Source organism: Hippopotamus amphibius, chromosome 3 (assembly GCF_030028045.1).
Source record: "Hippopotamus amphibius kiboko isolate mHipAmp2 chromosome 3, mHipAmp2.hap2, whole genome shotgun sequence".
Classification (NCBI taxonomy): Eukaryota; Metazoa; Chordata; class Mammalia; order Artiodactyla; family Hippopotamidae; genus Hippopotamus; species Hippopotamus amphibius.
In genome coordinates this window covers 89,652,906-89,676,945 of record NC_080188.1, presented here as the reverse complement: position 1 = coordinate 89,676,945, position 24,040 = coordinate 89,652,906, and the positions used below count along the sequence as shown (strand labels likewise).

Genomic DNA, 24,040 nt, shown 5'->3' with positions numbered 1-24,040 from the left:
TGGTGGACAATCTGTATCTTACCTGCACACCTGACTCAGTGTGGACAGTGGCTAAGCTTCCCTGCTATTTTAAATCTTGGGTTTTTTTTTTCTTCTAAGGTGTAGATATTTCCTTATCTTAGCTGTAACCAGACTTTACACAGTCTGGGTCATCAAGTTTTCATTTTTAATTGAAAAGTATCTCATGGTTGATGCCAGCTTGTGTGTTCCTTTTATCCAGCAGATTCCTATGTAGAGAAGCTCCTGAATCTGAGATCACCTACAGACCATCCTGTGCTTTCACATACTGGGTGAGTAGAAAGGCATTTGAATTATCTCCACCCATTTCTGCAGATGATTCATTGTGAACTCCAATAATTATTTCCATGGTGTTCCTCATGTCTTTACTACCAGTTCCAAACACCAAGACAGAATCACAAACTTGAACAGCTAGTATGGAGCTTAGTCTACTCCTAATCTGTATAAATGAAGGACTAAAGTGTAGCTAAAGAAGTTACAGGATTGTCCATGGTCATGAAAGTTGGCCAATGACATAGCTAGAAAAGTATCAAGTCTTTGTGAATTTATATGTACGTGTGAACAGATGCTTATACAGAACTTGCCATAGACCACAGACAGTCTGAGCCCTTCACAAATCTTGGCTTTTTAAATGCTTATAGCAGCCTTTGGAAGTAGATAGATACTCTTATTATCTATCCAGTTTCAAAGATGAAAAAGCTGAGGTACAAAGAGGTTAAATAACTCTTCAAGGTCATGTAATAGGGAAGAACCTTTGTATTCTACTGCAAGTTAATCACTAAAGGAATGTTGCCTGTAAACTTAAGTTACACTTAATGGCCCATCTCTGGGAACCCTGCCTCCCACATAATAAGCATTAAGCTAAAATATCTTTGTTTAGCTCACAAGAAACATCCTGTCCAGACCCACCTGTAAATGACAGCAGGGGGGAAGAAATTAACACATCCCCTCCTGAGGCTGATGGGAACCAGGAAATACTTGACTTTACTCTCTCCCCTTTTAGTATAAAAGAAGCCTGAATTCTAACTCAAGCAAGATGGTTGTTTGGGACACAAGTCCACCATCTACTCGGTCTGCTAGCTTTCTGAATAAAGTTGCTACTCCTTGCTCCAACACCTTATCTCTGGATTTATTGGCCTGTAGTGCAGTGAGTAGTATGAGCTTGGTCTGGGTAACAGTCACATACCTACTCAATGGCAGAAGAGGGATTGAAACCCAGACAGTCTGGTTCCCAAGCCTGGTCTCTTAATCACTCTCTTCCACAAATGTCAAAGTCAGTTACATGTCATCAAGATGTCAGCTGGGTCCAACTGACACACAAATTTCCTCAACATCACTAAGCTCTCCATCATCAATCAACACATCTTGATTTCCAAAATTATCCTCACCCTGGAAACAAACAATCTCTTCAGTTATTCACCCAACAAGTCAAGGTATGCTTTATCCAGATGTGAACTTCTACATAGGGAAAAATATAAAATCTCACTCCCTTGCCCTCGGGGAAACAAACACTGAACCAGAAGGTTACAGCAGACTTTTGAGAATCACTACCCTCTGTCTGCTCTGCTCAAAATATACTTCTATAAGCTCCCTTCTGTTCCCCTAGTGGGACTGGAGCATGTCTAAGGTTGAGATGCAGAGTAAACACCTTTACATTGAACAGATTTGTTCTGTTTCCCCTGTTTGCCTGTGGCTGCCTCTTGCTTTCCGAGAGCTTTCAGGATTGAGGCATCACACCAAGCACCTGAGGCAAGGCACGCAGCAGATGTAAATCGTGGTCCTCTGTCATCTGGGGTCTGCCCTCATCCAGATCTTCTGGATCCTGTCACACAGTGGCTTTGCATGAACGGTGATCTGTGGCCACTGGGACCCCGAGAAGAATGACCTTAGTATCAGATGGTGAGAACACAAGAAAACTCAAAAACTCAATGTGTCCACAGTGCCCGAAGGGGTGCCTCTAAGAAGCCCTTAGCATCTGGGGTTTAAAGACGATCCTCCACTCAGGTTTTTATTATACCAGCAACTACAGCATCAGGGACATTTACTTCCAATAGCATAACAACAAAAGCACACCAGAGAACAAGGTTTCTATGACTTACCTATTGCCTTAATGAGTTTTTGCTTGTTAGGGACAAGAGAAAAGATATTAATATTGTCTTCCTCTTAGACACTGTCTAACAATTTAACAGAAACAACTATTTATGCTATGGGAGCGTTTACTGGCCTCCAAAATTCTGAAGTGGTTTGGAATGATTTTGAAGGGGTTTTGAGAAATACAGGGCAAAGACCCTGAAGGGTATTAAAGGAAGCAGATGTCAGGTGTAGAGTTGTCTGTCTCTGCACACCCACCCATGGAGTCAGAAGAGGCTGCCAGTGTTTTATCTCCATGGAACTGCACATACTCCCATTGTTTTCAAGAGAAGAGGGCACATTTAAAAGTTGAAAAATCACGCAGCTCATACAGCGTAGGGTTTAGAGTACTGGGAAAAAATCTGAAACAAGTTAAAAGGGATTTATGAAACAGTGTACGGGAGAGGTAGCAGGAGTAAATTTCTTTTTCAGACATATATCAAACGCCTTCCTTGCTATCATTGTATTACACAGTTTTTGGAACTTTGTGTTGTGTTGTGGGTTGTCTGTAAATATGATTTAGGGTTTTATTTTCTTTTCCTTTCAGATGATCATTTATAGTGAAATTGGACATTTTAATCATGGTGCCACCTCCACCCAGTGTGGACACCGCACTCACTCAAGGAAGCACCCAGGCTTTTTGCTCCAGCATAGGCACAGAGTGGACAACCCACTCTCCCAGCCCACAGGCTCTCTGCCCAACAGTGGGTGGTGATTAGCAAAGCCTGCTGGACTGGCTCCCTTCAGCTTGAGGACTAGAGAACCTGTGCTTCTGGCCTGTAGGCCAGAGAGAAGCAAGCCAAGGGAGGGAGCGCTGACCATTGGAATGGCCTTGGTCCCTTGGCTTTCCTGATCTTCATCCCAATGCATGGAGACCCTTAAAATGAGCTTTATTTTTTTAAATCTAGTCCCCATCTTGACTCCCTGCAAGCAAAGCACCCAGCTCTGCACAATATGAAATTAATCAGTGATGTAGCTATTCAGTAGAGCAGCCCTAGACTTTATGTCCTGACTGTCCTGCTAACATCTCTACTCTGTCCCTCAGGTACACATTTCATCTTTAACCACATTCCACTCAAGGACATCATTTTTCTTCCTTTTAACCCCTCTCTATCTTTAACATATTCTCTCTCTCCCTCTCTCTCCCACCACCATCACCCCACCAACAGCATTACCCATCCCACTCCCCAACACACAATCTCTGTCAGAGAGATACAGAGAGAATCTCTACCCTCATTTGAATAAACTGGCCTCCAAACCTAAAAAGAGGCAGTAAAAAATCTAGTTAAACACAATATAATGTAAGTAAGCTCTCAGGCCATTTCTTTTTTTTTTTAATTAATTTTTGTTGGCTGCATTGAGTCTTTGTTGCTGCGCATGGGCTTTCTCTAGTTGCAGCCAGTGGGGGCTACTCTTTGTGGTGGTGCACAGGCTTCTCATTGCGGTGGCTTCTCTTGTTGCAGAGCATGGGCTCTAGGTGTGCGGGCTTCAGTAGTAGTGATGCATGGGCTTAGTTGCTCCACAGCATGTGGGATTTTCCTGGGCCAGGGATCGAACCCATGTCCCCTGCATTGACAGGTGGATTCTTAACCAATGGGCCACCAGGGAAGTCCTACTCAAGCCATTTCTAAGTATAAATGAAAATTAATGGAAAACTAGATGTTGTGACCTCCTATTGCTACATAACAAATTACTTCAAAATTCAGTCATTTAAAACAGCAATAAATGTTTATGGTCTCATAGTTTCTGTGGGCCAGGAACTCAAGAGTAACTTCTCTGGGTTGTTCTGGCTTGGGGCTTCTCAAGAGGTTTTATTCAAGTTTTACCTGGGAGCCACAGTCATCCGAAGTTCTCTAAGAGCTTGCTAGGAAATAGATTTGACTCAGGCTCACTTACATGGCTGGTAAGTTTGTGCTAGCTGTTGACAGGAGGCTTCAGTTCCTCACACAAGGACTTCTCAGTAGGGTCACTCAAGTATCTTAATGCCACCATGGCTGGCCTCCCCTTGGGTAAGTGACTGAAGCGTAAGCAAGGCAGAAGCATTGTCCTTTATGGCTTGGCCTTGGAAGCCATTTACCATAATTCCTGCTATATTTTCTTGTTGAGAAGAAAGTCACTAAGTCCATTCATACTAAGAGTAGGAGGGTGGAGGGATTAGACTTTACCTTTAGTAAGGAGGACTAAATCTCTCTATATAGGAACATGCTCTGTTGAGTAAATATTAAGCAAATATTTTTAAAACACTACTTAAGCTCCTAGATTTTAAATATTCCCATAAGAAATATATGTTTTCAAATCTTGGCTGCTAATTCCTTTTTCCAATTTTCCATAAAATTCCTCCATTGCAAGTTACCTAGTATTGTTGAAAAATAAATCTTCTGAGTAATTTGGGGTTCAATTATACAGCATAGTGGCTTCTGAATTGACATCCATAAAAATCAATTTTAATTCATGCATATGTGGCTAAGTAAAATATTTTATGGGGTACTGGATCAAGCATCTGTTCTATTTCTTTTGACTACTACTTCAGTAATAGAATTATTTTTGGAAAAGCAATCAAATTAGTTTCTCATAATTATATATGGTTGATTTGTACATATTTCATGTCCCTTACAACACTTAAGTGAGCAGGTCATTTTTTCTACAAAGCACCTGTTTCATTATTTTACTAGAAGCTAAAGCAATCTTATTTACCCAAGAGACTTGCTTCTCAATCTGTTTCTTAAGAGCGATGACAAACAAAGAGTGTTTATCTTATTGTTCCAAAACTGAAGGTGTATTTCTCTTCTGGTTGATTGATTTCCACTGCTAGGAAACAGTGGCAAGTAGTCTCAGAAATGTTAGTTTAAGTAAAGTCAGAATCCACCAAACAAACATCTTGCAGATGAACAGAAATCACTGCTTCCTCTGGCCAAGTCCACAACTGAATACAGAATACAAAAGTCTACAGAATAACAAAAGTCAAAAAGTCGGTGTATCTAATTAGATCAGACAACTTATTTCAGTGAAAAAGGAACTGGACCAGATGTTTCGTTCATTTACTCATTCAACAAACATTTGTTGTGTATCGACAGTGTACCGAGGGGGAGGAATCAAGATGGCAGAATAGAAGGACATGGAATTTTTCTCTCCTCACAAGTACATCAGGACTACATCTACAAATGGAACAGTTTTCACAGAGCACCTGTTGAACATTAGCAGAAGACTTCAGACACCTAAATGGACAAGAAAAATCCCTTCACAGCCAAGTAGGATGAAAGAAAGTAAAAAAGAAAAGAGGAATCAGAAAGGGACAGGCACGGCTGATGGGCAGCTGAAGGTAAGGAGAGGTTCCCACACTCAGAAAAACCCCCTCACGGTAGGGAAATCAGCTGGGACAGAAAAGAAACTTCAGGGGATCAAAGGAGAATGCAGCAGATGGTCTGTGGAAGGCAGGACAAAGTAAGAGCTGCCGACATGGTTTACATTGCAGCTCTGTGCATCCCAGCCTGAGGTGTGTGTCTCCAGCAGTGGAGAGGTGCTGAGTGCTGGAAAGTAGGGATTGGAGTGCAGACCCAGGGAGGGGACGGCTATTAGCTGTGAGAAGACAGCCTGAAGGGACAGGACTAAGGAGCTCCACAACAGGGAAAGTTTGCAGAAAAAGCCCAGGACCCCACATAAGCAAGGCGTCATCGTTGAGTGGCATGCAAGGGGCAGGGCCACCACTGCAACCCCTTTCCCAGCCCATTGGCTTCTTCAGCTTCTGAGGGCACTGGGAGGGGCTCCCATCTGAGCAGGCCTGTGCCTCAAGCCAAGGCCTCCTCTGGCCGCATGGGCTCCAGGGTTCTGAGCACCGCCCATCCTAAAGCCTCCATGGAAATCAGCCCTGGGCACCCCAGCTTAAGACGGGAAGCCACCAATCTTGGCATGGGCCAAGTGCTAAAGTGTGGTGTTGGGAGAGCAGATTCAGGGAGAGGACCACTGTTGGCTGCACAGATACAACAGAGGAGAAGGGAGGAGGGCTGCTCAACCAGGAATGCTCCTAGAGGAAGCATGGTCTGCCTAGAAAACCAGGCGCCATTGTTGACAGGTGCACAGAGGGCGGGGCCACCACCACCCCCACACACCAGCCTCTGCCTCCACGGGCACTGAAAGGGACTCCCACCAGAGTAAGCATGGTACAGTCTGTTGCAACTTCCTGCTGGTCTCTACCACTGCAGGCACTTTGCACACACCCCAATTGTGGCTACCATACCCCTCCCTGGCCTGAGTGAGTAAGCATGCCCCCATCAGCCACTGCTTTTGCTTCCTCTTGCCTTGGCAGGGAACAGACACCTGAGGGTCACACACACAGAGGTGGGGTCAAAACCAAAGTTGAGCCCCAGGGGCAGTGCTACTAAGGAAGAGGAACTGAAATCTCTTCATGCTGCTGCACAAGCCACAAATTAAATCCCCATGATGTGCTTGGTAAACCCTACATTTGTGGAACATCTGAATGGACAACAAGTGCTCTCACAGCTAAGTCCGGTCTAGCTTTAGCAGCAGTGGATTTTAGGGGAAAGTACACATGGAAGTTGGGCCAGCTCAGAGTCTGTGCTGTCACCACAATGCCCACATCAGGTCCAGAGACCTACCTAGAGGCATTGGAAGGCTTCCTGAGGAGGTGGGGGTTGGCTGTGGCTCACTGTGGGAGCAAGGACACTGACAGAGGAGGCCCCAGGAAAATATTCGTATTACTATTATTCTTTGTTTCATTTTGTTCAGTTGTTTTTATTGTATTTTAATTTTAAATTTTTAATGTGCTTATTTTTTAAACTTTACATGTTTTATTTTTCTAGTTTTACTTTACTTTTTATTGTTTTGAGTTTTTTTCTTGTTTTCATTCTTTGGGGTTTTGTGGGTTTTTGTGGGTTTTTATCTTTTTTTTGTTTTTTCCTCATTTTCATGTGTTTGTTTTATGTTTGCTTTTTTTAGCTTGCTTTCTATTTTTGTTTTGTTTTTTATTTTTTGTTTTTGTTAGTTTAGTGTTTATTGTTTTCATTTTGGGGTTCTTTTGTTTAGTTGTTCCCTTATTTTTTGTTTACTTTGGTTTTTGGTTTTGTTTTGTTGTTTGTTTCTGTTAGTTTGGTTTTGTTTTTATCATTTGTCTTGGGTTTTGTTTGTTTTCTTTTGTGTGTGTTGCTGTTTGTTTGTGTTTGTTTTTGCTTTTTGTCTTGGGGTTTTTTTATCTGTTTGTTTTCTTTTCCTTTGTTTTTCTTTCTTTCTTTTTCTTTCTTTGGTGGTGCCACACAGCTTGCAGGCTCTAGGTTCCCTTGCCAGGGTTCAGGACTGGGCCTCTGGGGTGGGAGTGCCAAGTCCAGGATTCTGGACTGCCAGGGAACTCCCAGGTCCAGGGAATATTACTCAGTGTGCACTGTCCCAGAGGTCCCAATCTTGACACCAAGATCTGGCTCCACCCAACTGCCCAGCAGCACCCAACTCCAGTGCTGGATACCTCATGCCAACAACCAGCAAGACAGGATCACAGCCCCACCCATCAGCAGACAGGCTGCTTAAAGTCATACTAAGCTCACAGACACCCAAAAACATACCACCTGACATGGCCCTGCCCATCAGAGGGGAAAGACTCAGCTCCATCCATCAGAGCTCAGGTACAAGTCCCTCCCATCAGGAAGCCTACACAAGCCACTGGACCAACCTCACCCACTGGGGGCAGACACCAGAAGCAAGAGGAATTATGCCTCTGCAGAAAGGAGACCATAAACAAAGTAAGTTATACAAAATGAGATGATGAAGTAATATGTTGCAGATGAAGGAGCAAGGTAAAAAATCACAAGACCAAATAAATGAAGAGGAAATAGGCAATCTACCTGAAAAAGAATTCAGAGTAATGATAGTAAAGATGATCCAAGATCTCAGAAATAGAATGGAGGCATGGATTGAGAACATACAAGAAATATTTAACAAGGACCTAGAAGAACTAAAGAACAAACAGACATGAACAACACAATAACTGAAGTGAAAAATACACTAGAAAGAATCAAGAGCAGAATAACTGAGATAAAAGAATTAATAAGTGAACTGGAAGATAGAATGGTGAAAATAACTGCCATGGAGCAGAATAAAGAAAAAAGAATGAAAAGAAATGAGGACAGTCTCAGAGACCTCCAGGACAACATTAAACACACCATCATTTGAATTATAGTGGTCCCAGAAGGATAAGCAAAACAGAAAAGTTCTGAGAAAGTATTTGAAGAGATTATAGTCAAAAACTTCCCTAACATGGGAAAAGAAATAATTACCCAATTCCAGGAAGCACAGAGAGTCCCATACAGGATAAACCCAAGGATAAACACTGCAAGACACATATTAATCGAACTAACAAAAATTAAATACAAAGAAAAAATATTAAATGCAGTGTACCTACAGCTGGACTGAATTTAAATGTCCTAAACTCTGAAAGGTTTAAGGTTACCATACTGTTTTCAAAATAAAACTAGTACTTCTTCCAACACAGCTAAGTAAGTCCCTACTGGACCCAATCTTTCTGCAGATATCAGCTATGAAGTGTGGGCAAAATAAAATAAAATAATGACCTGAAGGCACTGGAGAGTTTTGGTTTTTTTTAAAAAAAAAGCAGGCAAATTTTGGAGGGAAGACAATTGGAAGAAGAATTGGTGATATTTACATTTTTTTATGGCTTTCAACTTGCAAGCTGGATGAAGAAGGCACCAAGTAAAGTGACTAAAACTTTGACATAAAACTCATATTTCTGGCCAGAAAGAAGATGAAGTTCATAAAAACTATTGATACTAGAAAATAAAGGGGTAAGTCTTGTGAAGAGAGAAACAGAGAGCATAAACATCATGTAATGTACATAATTTCTGCCAAAGTCTATGGCTGCCCCATAAATACAGGCATGAAACAGAATTAAAGCAGTGCAGCTAAGTTAAAAGAATTGAAATACGATTTGAACTTCCACCAAAAAGAGAGTTTTAAGTTTGAGTTCAGGCAAGTAAATTGCTTGATAAAACTCTCATAGAAGGAATATAGCAGAATTGACAGTTTACACAAAATAACTTTCACAAAGCCTAGTGAAAATCCATAATTATTCAACATACAAACAGAAATACATGACCCATTTTTTTAATATTCTTTTTTTTTAAGCTCTTTATTGGAATATAATTGCTTTACACTCTTGTGCCAGTTTTTGAGGTACACCAAAGTGAATCAGCTGTATTTATACATACATCCCCATATCCCCTCCCTCCTGTGACTCCCTCCCACCCTCCCTATCCTGGCCTTCTGAGTCATCACCCATCATCAAGTTTATCTCCATATGTTATGTAGCAACTTCCCACTAGCTATCTATTTTACAGTTGGTAATGTATATATGTCAGTGAGTATGAAGCATATAGCTTATTTGAAAAGACAATGCCCCTGACAATAAAAAACCTCTCCAAATATTACCAAGTTCCCCTGGGGTGGGGGAAAAAATTGCCTCCATTGGAGAACCATTGATCTAATCAGTTGTTTTGTTGTTGTTGTTGTTGTTGTTGTTGTTGTTTTATAAATTTATTTATTTATTTAATTGGCTGCGTTGGGTCTTTTTTCCTGTGTGTGGGCTTTCTTTAATTGCAGTGAGTGGGGGCTACTCTTCGTTGTGATGCGTGGGCTCCTCATTGCCGTGGCTTCTCTTGTTGTGGACCACGGGCTCTAGGCCCATGGGCTTCAGTAGTAGTTGCAGCACATGGACTCAATAGTTGTGGCTCACAGGCTCTAAAGCACAGGCTCAGTAGTTGTGGAACATAGGTTTAGTTGCTCCGCGGCATGTGGGATCTTCCTAGAGCAGGGATCAAACCCATGTCCCTTGCATTAGCAGGCAGATTCTTAACCACTGCACCACCTAGGAAGCTCCTAATCAGTTGTTTTTTATATTTAATTGGTTGGCTATATAAGATAAGCATTGTAAAATATGTAAGATAATTACATATTATAAGATATTTTGGTAAGATATGTATATGCATACATGCATCTACCAACCCATAAAAGATACAAACAATTTTGCAGAAATAAAGATCTATTTCTAAAAAAGAAAAAAAAAGTGGAGGGGAGAAGACAATGCCCCAAAACTTCTCAAATTTGATGAAAGACATAATTTTTCATATTCAATAAACTCAGTAAAACCCAAGCAACATATAAACAAAAAAACAAAACCAGACAGACGAACAAACAAACAAAAACCATGCCCAGGCATATCATAAGCAAATGGCTGATACTGGAGTTAAAGGAAAGTCTTCAAAGCAGCCACAGGAAAGTGATGTATTACATTCAGGCAAGCAATGATTCTAAATTTATCATGAGAAACTGTGGCAAACAGAGGTTGTGGCTCATCGTCTTTTAATTGCTGGGAAAAAAAACACTCTCAACTAAGAATTCTATACCTAGTTAAAGTATTCTTTAAATATGAAGATGAAATAAGGACATTTTCATATTTAAAAAAAAAAACACTAAGAGAATCCATTGCCAGCAGAACTCCTCTACAAGAAAAGCTTTAAAATTTTATTCAGGCTGAGAGAAACAATACACACTAAAACTCTGATCTTCAGAAAGGGCACTTAGAGCATTAGAGATGACAACTCTCTGGGTAGATATAAAAAGGTCTGAAGGGTGAATATACTTGTATGTACCTGTGTAACCCAACCTATCAAGATATCAACTATTATCATTATCCCAGGAAATTCCATCATTCCCCTTCTGTGTTAATTCTCCCTCCTGGGAGGAAACCAATGTTCTGGGGTTTTCCCACCATAGATCAGTTTTACTGATTAGTTTTCCCTGTCTAGAATTCCAATGAATTCAGGATAAGGTTCTGAAATCCATGTAAGAGAAGATAGTTGTGATAACCTTTTGATTTGTAAGGCCAGAGAAATTCTAGTCCACATTGTATGGTCATTCTGTTCCTCAGCTGCACCAGATTCTCTTTAAATCTCAACTCCTAAACAGAGTGCCCTGAAGAGGATTTGGTTGTTAGGAAGAGAACGCCATCCTGTTCCTGGACACGAGTTAAAGTGTAAAGAACAAACTCCAGACTTCTGATAATAAAGTAGTAAAACACACCTCCATTACCAAGTTTACAGTCTTGAAAGGAAAGCACCCTTAGAGATGATAAAGTTGAAGATATAGACAAAAGAAAGAATGTTTAGTGTAGCAAGTTCCTGGAGAAGGAGAGAGGATGGTATCAAAGGACAGACTGACCTTAAACATTAGAAAGGGCATCTTATCTTCTGAGACTAAAAGAGAGAGGATAAGATTGAGGAGGAAATAAAATCCTATACAGAAGTGGGTTCAGGAAACTAAGAGGTAGCTACTTTGATTAATTGACAATTAATGCAGTCAAAACAGCTGAACCAGGAGATCCAGAGGACCCAGATTTTTTTTTTATTGGCTGCATTGGGTCTTCATTGTTGTACATGGGCTTTCTTAGTTGTGGAGAGAGGGGGCTACTCTTCATTGCAGTGCACAGGCTTCTTACTGTGGTGGCTTCTCTTGTGGAGGAGCACAGGCTCTAGGTGCACAGGCTTCAGTAGTAGTGACACATGAGCTCAATAGTTGTGGCTCACAGGCTCTAGAGCACAGATTCAGTAGTTGTGGCACACAGGCTTAGTTGCTCTGCAGCACGTGGGATCTTCCCAGACCAGGGATCAAACCCATGTCCCCTGCATTAGCATGCAGATTCTTAAGCACTGAGCCATGAGGGAAGCCTGGACCCATATGTTTATTACAAATAATTTGAAGATCAAAACAATTAAATCCTGTAAACCAAACAAAGCAAAGTGATACAAACACAACAAAGCAACTACTATAAAATAATGACAGATCCCTATTTCATTCTTTAAAGCAAAATTTCAGTTAGATCTAAATTCAAGAACATATGGTATAGAGATTCCACATATAAGTGATATCATATGGTATTTGTCTTTCTCCGTCTGACTTACTTCACTCAGGATGACAATCTCTAGGTCCATCCATGTTGCTGAAAAAGGCATTATTTTATTCTTTTTATGGCTAAGTAATATTTCTTTGTATATATGTATCACTTCTTTATCCATTCCTCTGTCAATGGACATTTAGGTTGTTTCCATGTCCTGGCTGTTGTAAATAGTGCTGCAATGAACATTGGGAGCATGTATCTTTTGGAATGTTTTTTTCCAGGTATATGCCCAGGAGTGGGATTGCTGGGTCATATGGTAGCTCTGTTTTCAGTTTTTTAAGGAACCTCTATGCTGTTCTCCATAGTGGCTGAATCAATTTACATCCCACCAACAGTGTAGGATTTTCTCCATATCTTCTACAGCATTTATTGTTTGTAGATTTTTTGATGATGGCCATTCTGACTGGTGTGAGGTGATACCTCTTTGTAGTTTTGATTTGCATTTCTTTAATAATTAGTGATGTTGAGCATCTTTTCAACTATCTCTTGGCCATCTGTATGTCTTCTTTGGAAAAACATCTATTTAGGTCTTCTGCCCATTTTTTGATTGGGTTGTTTGTTTTTTTTAATGTTAAGCTGCATGAGCTGCTTGTATATTCTGGAGATTAATCCCTTGCAGATCACTTTGTTTGCAAATATTTTCTCCCATCTTATGGGTTGCCTTTTCATTTCTTTTATGGTTTCCTCAGCTGCGCAAATCTTTTAAGTTTACTTAGGTCCCGTTTGTTTATTTTTTGTTTTGTTTTGTTTTTCATTACTATAAGAGGTGGATCAAAAAAGATCTTGCTGCAATTTATGTCAAAGAGTGTTCTGCCTATGTTTTCCTCTGAGTTTTGTAGTATCCAGTCTTACATTTAGGTCTTTAGTCTATTTCCAATAAAAATTAATTTTAAAACACATATAGAGAATAAACCCTAGAAGTATTAGAATAAAATAATTGCTATGATATAGTACAATTCACTGTATATTTTTAAGACTAAAACATGTCATGATATTGCCACACTTCATTTTTAAGAAAAACTCCAACATTTTACATTCCCCTTCTTCCTGGACTCTTACTCTGCTATCTTGGCTGTTTTTACAGGTTACGTTTGGTTGTGGACTTTGCTGAGATGGTAGGGACATTAGCTAACCTGCAGAGATTAAAACTTGACCTGTGAATTGAAACTGCAGATAAATTGCCAAGGTTGGCAAGTGTAGCTGGTTATGGAGTGTTCCAGCCCTCACTGCAGTGTATTGTAATTAAATTAAAATACTCCAAAGTTCATTTCCTTTCATTCACCCAATGGCACTGAGGAAAGAAGCCATATTAGAGATAAAAACAAGAGTGGAGGCACTTTTTGCTTGAAGAGGCTCAGTTTCTGAGAGCTGCCTGTGATTGATGAGAACCTTCCAACCTGAGCCTTTCCACCTATCTCCACCAGGATGTTTTACGTCTTCCTCTCCACATTCCTCACCCTGGAATACTGGAATAATTCAGTGGAATCAGGAGAATATTCAGATGGGACCCTGGCTTTTCTTCTGACCAAACGAAATATTCCTCTATCCTTTCATTCCTTCCTTCCAATGTATGCCATAATAAAAACAATGAAATCAAAGTTCTGATCATCAGTAGCTCACAAAACAGTGAGTTCAGCTCTAAACATCTTGTTTTCTTTCTCGAAAACTGCTTTAGAAATTATTTTTAAATTAAGGGAAAAGAAATATCCGTATCTTATGTGGACTGCTTCTTACTTATAAGCTACAACAAGCATAACTTGTGAACAGGACAACAGAATCAAGATATATGATCTCAGGTGCCCTTTAGAATTAATTTCATCATTTTATAAAACTCTGTAAGAAATTTCTTCCCACCTTCATCTCCTAAAACTCCTAGAGCTGTGCACTAGCAGCACTTAATCACTGAGTCAGCCCATGTACCAGCAGGTTTTATATTTGTTTTTTCTCTGCTGAACTTCAGGAACCTGTCTGAGGAAGACCAAGGGCCAGCCTCTCTCCTGGACACCGTGAGAGTACGAGGATGTTACCATCACTATTCATATCACTTTCATGGGCTCTCTTTCCTCCCTTGACCTCGGGCATTTCTACAGTGCTTTGTTAGAGGACAAAAAGCCTATGCATTCACTGCAAATTTTGAGACAAGAATTCTGTTCAGTTTTTGTTGACTCACAGAGCACATGGTGTGCTGCCCACATCTATATCACAATCAGTTCTTCAATCCTGGTCTTCCTTCCCAGTGAACTCAGCTGAAAAGTGAACTTAAAAATCCCCTTTGACATGTATACACTGCTATGTATAAAAGAGATAACTAATGAGAACCTACTGTGTAGCACAGGGACCTCTACTCAATGCACTGTGATGACCTAAATGGAAAGGAAATCAAAAAAAGAGTGGATATATGTGTAGGTATAACTGATTCACTTTGCTGTGCAGCATAAACTAACACAACATTGTAAAGCAACTATACGCCAAAAAAAATTAATTTAAAAAAATCCCCTTCCATGCTCTAGGCTGATAAGAGTCTGAGCAGATCTTTGTCTCAAGACTATTGTCTCTTTTTCACCTTTGCTTCTTGAGGAACTGTTTCCAGCTGATGGTGTTATGTTTGGACAATAGTTATATTATGAATATTCTGCCCTGAAGTTCCTTTAGGCTGCAGTTTAAGGACAGTGGCCAAAGCAGCCCCAAATCCTTCTAGTTGACCTAGCTCAAGACAAGTGAGGTGGAGCAGAAGAAAGGTCTGGCTGGGTGACATGCACAAATTAGAAAAGGCAAGTTTACCTGAAGTCTTTGGCCCAGTAGCCAGTGTCACACATGGTCACAGGCTCTGATTGTCACCCAAGGCTAATTTTAAGGGGATACAACCTTTGCAGTCACTTAAGGCCCAATCAGAAGAGCCTGCGCTTGGTCACACACTGCTGTCACCATCTTAAATCCTTAATGGTTTTTAAATAGGGCTTTGCATTTTCATTTCGCACAGGACCCTGCAAGTTATTTAGCCAATTCTTTTGTCAGTTCTTCTTTGTATACCTCATGAGGCAAGAAAAAAGAAAAGGAAGAGTCAGGTAAATTCAAAGTAGCTGATGGTCAATTCAGGGTCTGGGGACCCCAAGATTCTTCTCTCCATCCTCAGCCCTCTTCAGCCAGCCTGAGCCATTCGGCACAGTTTAAAATTACGCCCTCTGACTCCTCAATTACCATCTGTTCTGATTTCAAATAAGAAGCTGAACAAAAGTAAAATATAAGTTCATACCTTTTTTCATGCTCACTACAAAGATCCATTTTATATAAGTGAGTTGCAGGGGAGAAATATGCAGTAGCATGCAGTCCTCGGAGGGAGGACGGGGAGGAAAAACCCTAAAAGAAGTGAAGGTGGCTCCCAGGGAAGAAACGAAAAGAGATCCTGAACACTCAGGAACGTGTAAAAACAAAAAGATGATCCCCCCAGAAAATGACCCAGTTCCCCTCCTGCTGGCAGAATCAGCCCCATTCCATGATGCAGAATCATGACCAGAGGATGCAGGATGTCAAGGCCTACGTGGCATCTCAGAAGGCAGCCCAGTTTGCAGCCTGAACAAATAAGAGGTTTGTCTTTTGTCAGCAGAGAGAGGAGACACCAATTTAGCAAGTGCAGTTCTGGTTTTTCCCAAGGCTCGCATGAGCCACATGCAAGTGGAGGAAGAGAGAAAAAGAAGGGGAGAGCTACTGGTCCCCAGCAAGATTATTCAGAATGCATATTGGGTATGTGGTGGGGGCAGAGAGGAGAGATGGATGGCACATCTGCCAGGAGGATCGAGAAAGTTGGGAAGAGAAGTAGAGAAGCAAGCAGGCTCCAATGTCTCAGATGACAGTGCAGTAAAGAACAACACTGCGATACCTGCAAGTGTCATGAATGTGCTCCACAGTCTCAGGTGACCCAGGAACACTCATGACTCCCATCTGCAAAGTACATTAAAGTTGGATATATGCTACATAGTATTTTCTCTTAATTAGATTTTATGGTAAAATCTCTTGTCTTTTACTTCAGATATCTCCAGGAGTGCTGGAAAGCAGAAATGTACCACCAGGAATTATTTCATAAAAGTAATTACCTGCAGGAATTCATAGAACAAATGTGCTGATTCCGACGTTATACATGCTATTAGCCACATTCAAAAAATCTTAATACAAACAAAATAATTTTATCCTTTGCAGATGCTATCAGCTCTGAAAAAGAAGCCATTTCAATGCTGGTATGATAACTGTAGATGCTATAGACCGTAGGAAACCAGCGGACTGGGACTATTGATTCCAGATATAATCCCACCTCTGCTACCACCTAACTACAGCACATCGGCCAATCATAACCTGTGTGATCTCCATTGAAAAAGAAACATTTAGACCAGTGGTCCTCAAGCTGTGATGGCAAATCCAGCAACATCAGGATCACTTGAAAACTTATCAGAAATGCAAATTCTCAAGCTCCAGCCAAGACCTACTGAGTCAGAAACTCTGGAGGCTAAACCTGTGCTCTAGCAAGCCCTCCAAGTGATTCTGATACATGCAGAATGTTGGAAGCTATTGAACTGAATGAACTCCAACTTCCCTGTTGGCTCAAAAATTCTGAGACTGTCATCAGTATCCTCATCCTCAGTAATGTATATCAAGAGCTTACTCTGTGTCCCCCACCCCTGTTATAAACACTATATACAATAATCAATCTAATTATCACAACACCCTGGGAGGTAAATTCTATTGTTATCACGACTTGTCAAATGAGCCCTGAGAGGGTCAGGTAGCCGTGATAAAATGCACCACCAATATCCTTCTTGTTCCTCCAGCTGCAGAGAGCCACCCTGCCCAAGGAGTCATCCTTTCCAGGGAATTCCATATCAAGTAATGAATCAAAAAAGATTGAAAGGCCTGACCACATCATGGGGCAACTGTGACAGGCATGGGTGCTCCATCCATAGCCCCCCTTGGTCAAGCCTGCATCACACACTCTGATTCTCCCTCTGCCAATCCTGCTTGCTTCCCCTTCCTTTCATATGCGTTGATCCCTAAATACTCTGCACACCAGACTTCTCAATGTCTGTTTCTGGAAAACCCATTTTACAACAGCAGCTGACTAAATATTAGAAGCCATGGTTGGTGGAGCTGGGATTCTGATCCAGGCAGGTGGACTCCAAGCTCTGGGCTCCTAACTACTTATTATGCTGCCCTATAATTTGTCAGCCAGTTGGGTTGTAAATTAGTGGCTCAAATATTTGAGTATGAGACCTTACAAATAATTTAATTTTAAGGTTTCATGAGATTGTCCCAGGTGGCCCCAGGTGGCCCCTGGCTTGTAGAGAGTAAGCACTCACTTGATCTAAGAATTTCTGATGCCCAGTCTGTGTGATGTTACCTCTTCCCTTAAGGAAAATATTCACATATTATAATACCAATGAGATAAAATCTCTAGGTAAATTATAATTGTACAGGGAATATTTGGCACAAACATATTACAGTTGATGCTACAGAAATACAAAGGACCATAAGAGCTGACAATTCTATGCCAACAAGGAGTAAAATCTAGAAGAAATGCATAAATTATTAGAAACATACAACCTACCAAGACCGAGTCATGAAGGAACAGAAAACCTGATCAGACCAATAACAAGTAACAAGATTGACTCAGTAATCAAAAACCTTCCAACAAAGAAAAGCCAAGGAACAGAAGGCTTTAGTGGTGAATTCTACCAAACATTTAAAGAATAACTAACTTTAAACCTCCTTAAACTCTTCCAAAACCTAGAAGGGGAGGGAACACAGCTCACTGTATAAGGCCAGTATCCTGATACCAAAGCCAGATAAAGATGCCACCAAAAAAAAAAAAAAAAAAAGCAACAATGACAACAAAAAACTACAGGCCAATATCCCTGATGAATGTAGATGCAAAAGTCCTAAACAAAATACTACAAACCAAACCCAGCAGCATATTAAAAGGATCACAGCACAACCAAGTGGGATTCATCTCTGGTATATAAGGATGGTTCATTATACATAAATCAACTAATATGATTCACCATATTAACAAAATGAAGGATAAAAATCACATAACCCTTCTCAAACAATGCATGAAGAGTATTTGACAAACTACAACACTCTTTTATATAAAAATTCTCAACCTCAGTACAGAAGGAATTTATGTAAATATAAAAAGGCCATATATATATAATATTTATACACATATATACATATATGCACATACATGTATATATACATACATACATGTATATATATATATGAATGCACAGAGATAACATCACACTCAGTGGTGAAAAACGGAAAGCTCTTTGTCTTTTTTTTTTTTAAACCAGAACATTTATTGCACAACTAATCACTGAAATCCTTAAGATGAACTGGATGCTGCAACAGCTGCCCTCTTGGGTTTAGGTGTTGTTCCTTCACGGAATCCATGACTGAATCCGTGGTACACAATTTTTAGGTGCCTTATTCTGTTGCAGGAAGGAGGACCCCTGCTGGTGGCTGAGAGGGGCTCTTGTCTAACACTCGGAAATGAATTGTCTGAGGATACACACACGCTGACAAAGCAAGAGGCTTTATTGAGAAGGGGCACCTGGGCAGAGAGCAGGAGGGTGAGGGAACCCAGGAGACCTGCTCTGCCACATGGCTCACAGTCTCAGGTTTTATGGTGATGGGGTTAGTTTCCAGGTTGTCTCTGAACAGTCATTCTGACTCAGGGTCCTCTCTGGTGGCGTGTGCATCACTCAACCAAGGTGGATTCCAGTAAGGAGGATTCTGGGAGGTTGATAGGATATGTGGACTGACGTCTCCTCTCTCCTTTTGACCTTTCCCATATTATTCTGGTTGGTGCTGGCTTGTTAGTTCTGTGTTGCTTACCAGGACTTCCTGGTGTAAAATAACGCATGCAAGTCATTACTGTCTTGGCCTGGCCAGGGCAGGCTGCTTCAGTCAGTGTTTCCCCTGAAACATCGACCAGTCCTGGTGGTATTTCATTTTTTAGCTTCAGCAGTCCAGTTATACTTTCTCTTGCACTTGGGAGGGTCGACTTTTGCCACAGGTCGACTTCTGAAGGTGGTAGGCCTTAGAGCCACAGCAGTGGCACAACGTGTACATCTTATTCCAACACTTACCAAACAATAATGTTCCCTTTGTCATCTTGCCTCTGCTGCCAAGACCCTAAAAACTGAAAGCTTTTTGTCTTAGTGACAAAATGCTATATGCTTCACCAAATACCATAGTGCCTAAACAACAGAAATTTATTTCTCAAAGTTGTGAAGACTGGATCAAGATACCAGGTGATTCAATCCCTGGTAAGAGCCTTCTTCCTGGTTTAGAGACAGCTGCCATCCTGCTGTATCCTCACATGGTGGAGAGAGAGGTTAACTCTCTTATGACTCTTCTTATAAAGACCAAATCCCATACATGAGGGCTCCACCTTTATGATCTAATTTCTCCCAAAGGCCTTACTTCCAAGTAGCATCACATTGGGGATTAGGGCTTCAACATATGAATTTGGGGGACACAGACATTCAGTCTGCAGTACTTTTCCTCTAAGGTCAGGAACAAGACAAAAATACCTGTTCTCACCACTTCTATTCAATATAGTACTGGCCAGTGTAATTAGGAGGAAAAAAGGAATAAAAGCATCCAATCAGAAAGAAAGAAGTAAAATTATCTCTACAGATGGCATGATCTTATATATAGATAACCCTAAAAATGTCACACACAAAAAACCTATTAACACTAACAAGTGAATTCAGCTAAGTTTCAGGATAAAAGATCAACAGACAAAAGTCAATTGCATTTCTTTTCACTAGCAACAAATTATCCAAAAAGAGAAATTAAGAAAACAATTCCACTTACAATAACATCAAAAAGAATAAAATACTTAGGAATAAACTTAACCATGGAGGTGAAAGATTTGTACACTGACAGCTATAAAACACTGATGAAAGAAATTAAAGAAGATGTAAATAAATGGAAAGACATCATGTGTTCATGGATTGAAAGACTAAATATTGTTAAAATTTCTGTATCATCCAAAGCAATCTACAAATTCACTGCCATCTGTATCAAAATTCCAATGACATTCTTTACAGAAATGGGAAAAGAAATCTTAAAAGTCATATGGAAACACCACAAAAGACTCTGAATAGCCAAAGCAATTTTAAATAAAAAGAACAAAACTGGAGGCATCACACTGCCTCATTTCAAAATACATTACAAAGCTACAATAATCAAAACAGTATGGTATTGGCACAAAAACAGACATATAGACCAATGAAACAAGACAGAGAGCCCAGAAATGAACACATACATATGTGGTCAATTGATAGTTAACAGGGGTGCCAAGAATACACAATGGAAAAATATTAGTCTCTTTCATAGATGGTGCTTGGAAAAGTGGATATCTACATGCAGAGCATCTTACTCAAAATGAATTAAAGATCTAAATGTGAGACCTGAAACTGTAAAACTACTAGAAGAAAACATGCAAAGAATCTTCTTGACATTGGTCTGGGCAATGATTTCTTGGATATGACACCAAAAGCACAAGCAACAAAAGCAAAAATCAACAAGTAGGATGACATCAAATGAAAAATCTTCTCCACAGGAAAAAAAAATCAGCAAAATAAAAGGGCAACCTACAGGATGAGAGAACATATTTTCAAACTATATATCTGATAAGGAGTTAATCTCCAAAATATATGGACTCCTATGACTGAAAAGCAAAAAGATAAATAACTTGACAAAAAAATGGTAGAATTTGGATGTGCAAAGGACACATAATATGCTAGATAGACTGGGGCTAAGAATTCCTGACATAGTGAATTCTTGAGAAAGGAAATCATATTTTAGAATATGATGCAGGGCATGCATGACAAACACAGAATCATTTTTGCTTGGCTAGGCTAAGAGCAAAGAGTGTTTGTAAAGGAATAAGACAGAGAAAAGTTGTAAGATCAGATCGTGAGGCTAAGGAGCCTGGGTGTTAAACAATGTCCACATTTCCCAACAGGGAAGGGATGTGCCAGAGCTCTGCTTCCAGAAAAGCTTATGTGGTTACAAGAAAATACTGGAGAGGAAGCCCAAACAGGAGGTCACCACAGAAATAACAAAGACCTAACCCAGGCTCAGTCACCCGTGCGAAGGAGTAAATATTTCAGTCTACGAACCAGACTGCCCAGTGCGTAGGGGGTGTGTTGGCAAACAAGATCAGGCAGAAGAGAAGGATTAGAGTAGGGAAAGCCTGAGAAGGCACACAGAGGAGACAGGCTTCCTGGCCCTTCCACCATCCAGAGAAATCATGGGACCTCCCTAGATCCAGAACCCCTTCATTTATTAAAAGAGAGAAGTGAGGCAACTGGGAAATTTACCTGGTCTCTCACTTTGCGGTCTTATGATTTAATATGACTGCCCAAGAGCAAGGCACTGTATGTTCTTGAGCAGGGAAACAATAAGTTAAAAGGGATGGTTTTAAAAAGATGAGCCTGTCAGCAGATAGCTATTGTAGGAATTACTGTGTTGATAACACTCTCAGCACAACGCCTTCCATGTCATATTTTAGATTCTTAGGGAAGCCTTTGATATACACCAACCATGAAGCATCTATCAGTGCTGAGGACAAGCAGGATGTTTCTCCTGTGGGAGAAGGATAATGATATAATTGCAAAATGGATTCAGATGAGAATTTCAAAAGCGGCACTTAAAGGTGATGAATTGTAACTACACTCATGAACCATTCAACAATCTCACAGATGCAACTACTCTACATATTACTGAGCATGGCTGTGGGGCAGACATAGTGCTGGGTGAGGAATCCAGTGCTAAATCAAACAGATGGGGGCTCTTCCATTATGGAGCTTGCAATATGGGCGAGACAAATAAACATACATATTCAAACTGCCAGCAGCACCATGAAAAAATACCACAATGATGATCAGTCTATGGATCTGATTTAGGTTGGGAGGTAGAAACTGACAAGTATTCCCTGAGAGAGAGATATTTAGACTAAGACCTGAAGGATCAGAAGGGGTCTGCTGGACCAAAATTAAGGAGAAGAGCTGGGAGCGGAGGGCGGCATGTCTCCCCTCTCTTGCTGTCAGAGTCTGGTGAGGACTCATCGGGAGTGTGTCTGCTTCTGACCTTGGCTGCACGGGGAGATGATGCACAGTCCAGCTGCCCTAAGCCCCTGCACTCACCAGCAATCCCCACAGGAGGGTCAGTAGAGGGAATGCCATCCCTGGCCCATCAACATGTGGGGCTGCACCCCGACTCTTCTAGATCTGATGGTCCCCACAAAACTCCTTCCCTCTCCCCACCAATGTTAACATAGACCTTAGAATACTGTTTTCATTCATTCCTTTTCTTAAACATCATTTTGAAAATAATTAAAAAATAAACACCAAAAGTGAAAGAATCTAAAAAGAGTGGATATATGTATATGTGTAACTGAATCATTTTGCTGTACACCTGAAACTAACACAACATTGTAAATCAACTATACTCCAAAAAAAAGCCAAAAATAAAAATAACCCAAAGTATTTGTACACCAACTGTTTAAATATTATACAACATAGGTCTCCCTTTTCCAACCCGCTCCCTGACATTTAATCCTATTTCTACAACCCTCTTTCCTATTGACACATTGTGCATTTCCTTCTCAATTTTTACTATATACTCAGACCTGATTTTTTTTTACAAATTATTTTTTGCATCACATTTAAAATGTAAGAAATTGCCATTGCACGTATTTCCAAGATGTATATGTAATATCACTAATTTTCAAGAAGGGAGATCAGCTACCATGATTCAAGGGGGAAAAAAGTTCTGTTGTCAGGCTAGTGCTTTCCTCACAATTTTGTGAAATAAAATTCATATTTTATGGCAAGACAAGAAAAATTTAAACATAACAATTTCTTCTCTGACCTTTGGCCTCCCCTCTCCCCTCACTGTGCATTGTGCATCTACGTTATGCATCAACCAGACCTCCCCTGTCAACACGTGCTCAACCATGAGCAGCAACATTCTCCCAGCATCAACAAGACAACTCCTTAAGAGACAACATTCTTCTTGCACTTGTAAGGGGTCACATGACCAGCCAGGTTGATGCTTAGATCTGGATCATGTAAACTGTCAATAATACATCATTTGATATATAAATATAGCTGATTCACTTTGTTGTACAGCAGAAACTGGCACAACAGTGTAAAGCAATTATACTCCAATAAAGAGCTTAAAAAAATACATCATTTGACGTACAGCTCCTGTCTCAAAAAACTTATCTAATTGTGCATTGACTTCTAATGGGAGAAATAGTTCTCAGAGCTTTCTGAGAAGCTCTTTCCGGGTTGTAATCCTCAAACTTAGCTCGAACAGAATTTTCCATTTCTTTCTTAGATCGACTGGTTAATTTTTTGTCAACAGGTTTTAAAATGAATACTCTCAATAGATTCTGAACTGATGAAAGAAAATCTGCTTAGACTGACAGCAAGATCACCAGCAACTGGATATCTGGGACAGATCAACTTTTTCTGCCATAAACTATTCTTAAGATAAACGTATACTATGAACAGCCCAAATTGTATTCAGAAGAGTAGAGTTTAAGATTTGAAATGCAACGAGTACTATATTGTGGTACTTTGTTTGGAAAAGAAAGAGAAAGTAAATATATCTTAGTGTAATAAATGGTTGATTATATAGCCTTTGCTTCATAAACAATGTTAACATACCTGGAAAAGGGTTAAGTGCAGTGAATGAATGAAATAAAAGCTTTGAAAACCAGTCCTCTGACCAATATACTTAGTAAGAACTGTTTGTTCAGAGATGCAAGAAACAGGAAAAATTTAGTAAGAGATATCAGCATGTGAAAGAATAATGCATAAATAGTGATAGACATTTGTTGTCTAT

At 40.3% G+C, this 24,040-nt stretch overlaps 1 long non-coding RNA gene and 1 pseudogene across 1 annotated transcript; one reads left to right on the top strand and one right to left on the bottom strand.

The window, feature by feature from the left end:
* Positions 1 to 217: 217 nt before the first annotated feature.
* On the top strand, positions 218 to 23,701 carry LOC130849740 (uncharacterized). Its single transcript, XR_009052790.1, has 3 exons — positions 218 to 290; positions 5,223 to 5,467; positions 23,558 to 23,701. It is a non-coding gene; the product is annotated as an uncharacterized LOC130849740 (long non-coding RNA).
* LOC130849739 (60S ribosomal protein L37-like) lies at positions 18,495 to 19,285 on the bottom strand (annotated as a pseudogene).
* Positions 23,702 to 24,040: the final 339 nt, after the last annotated feature.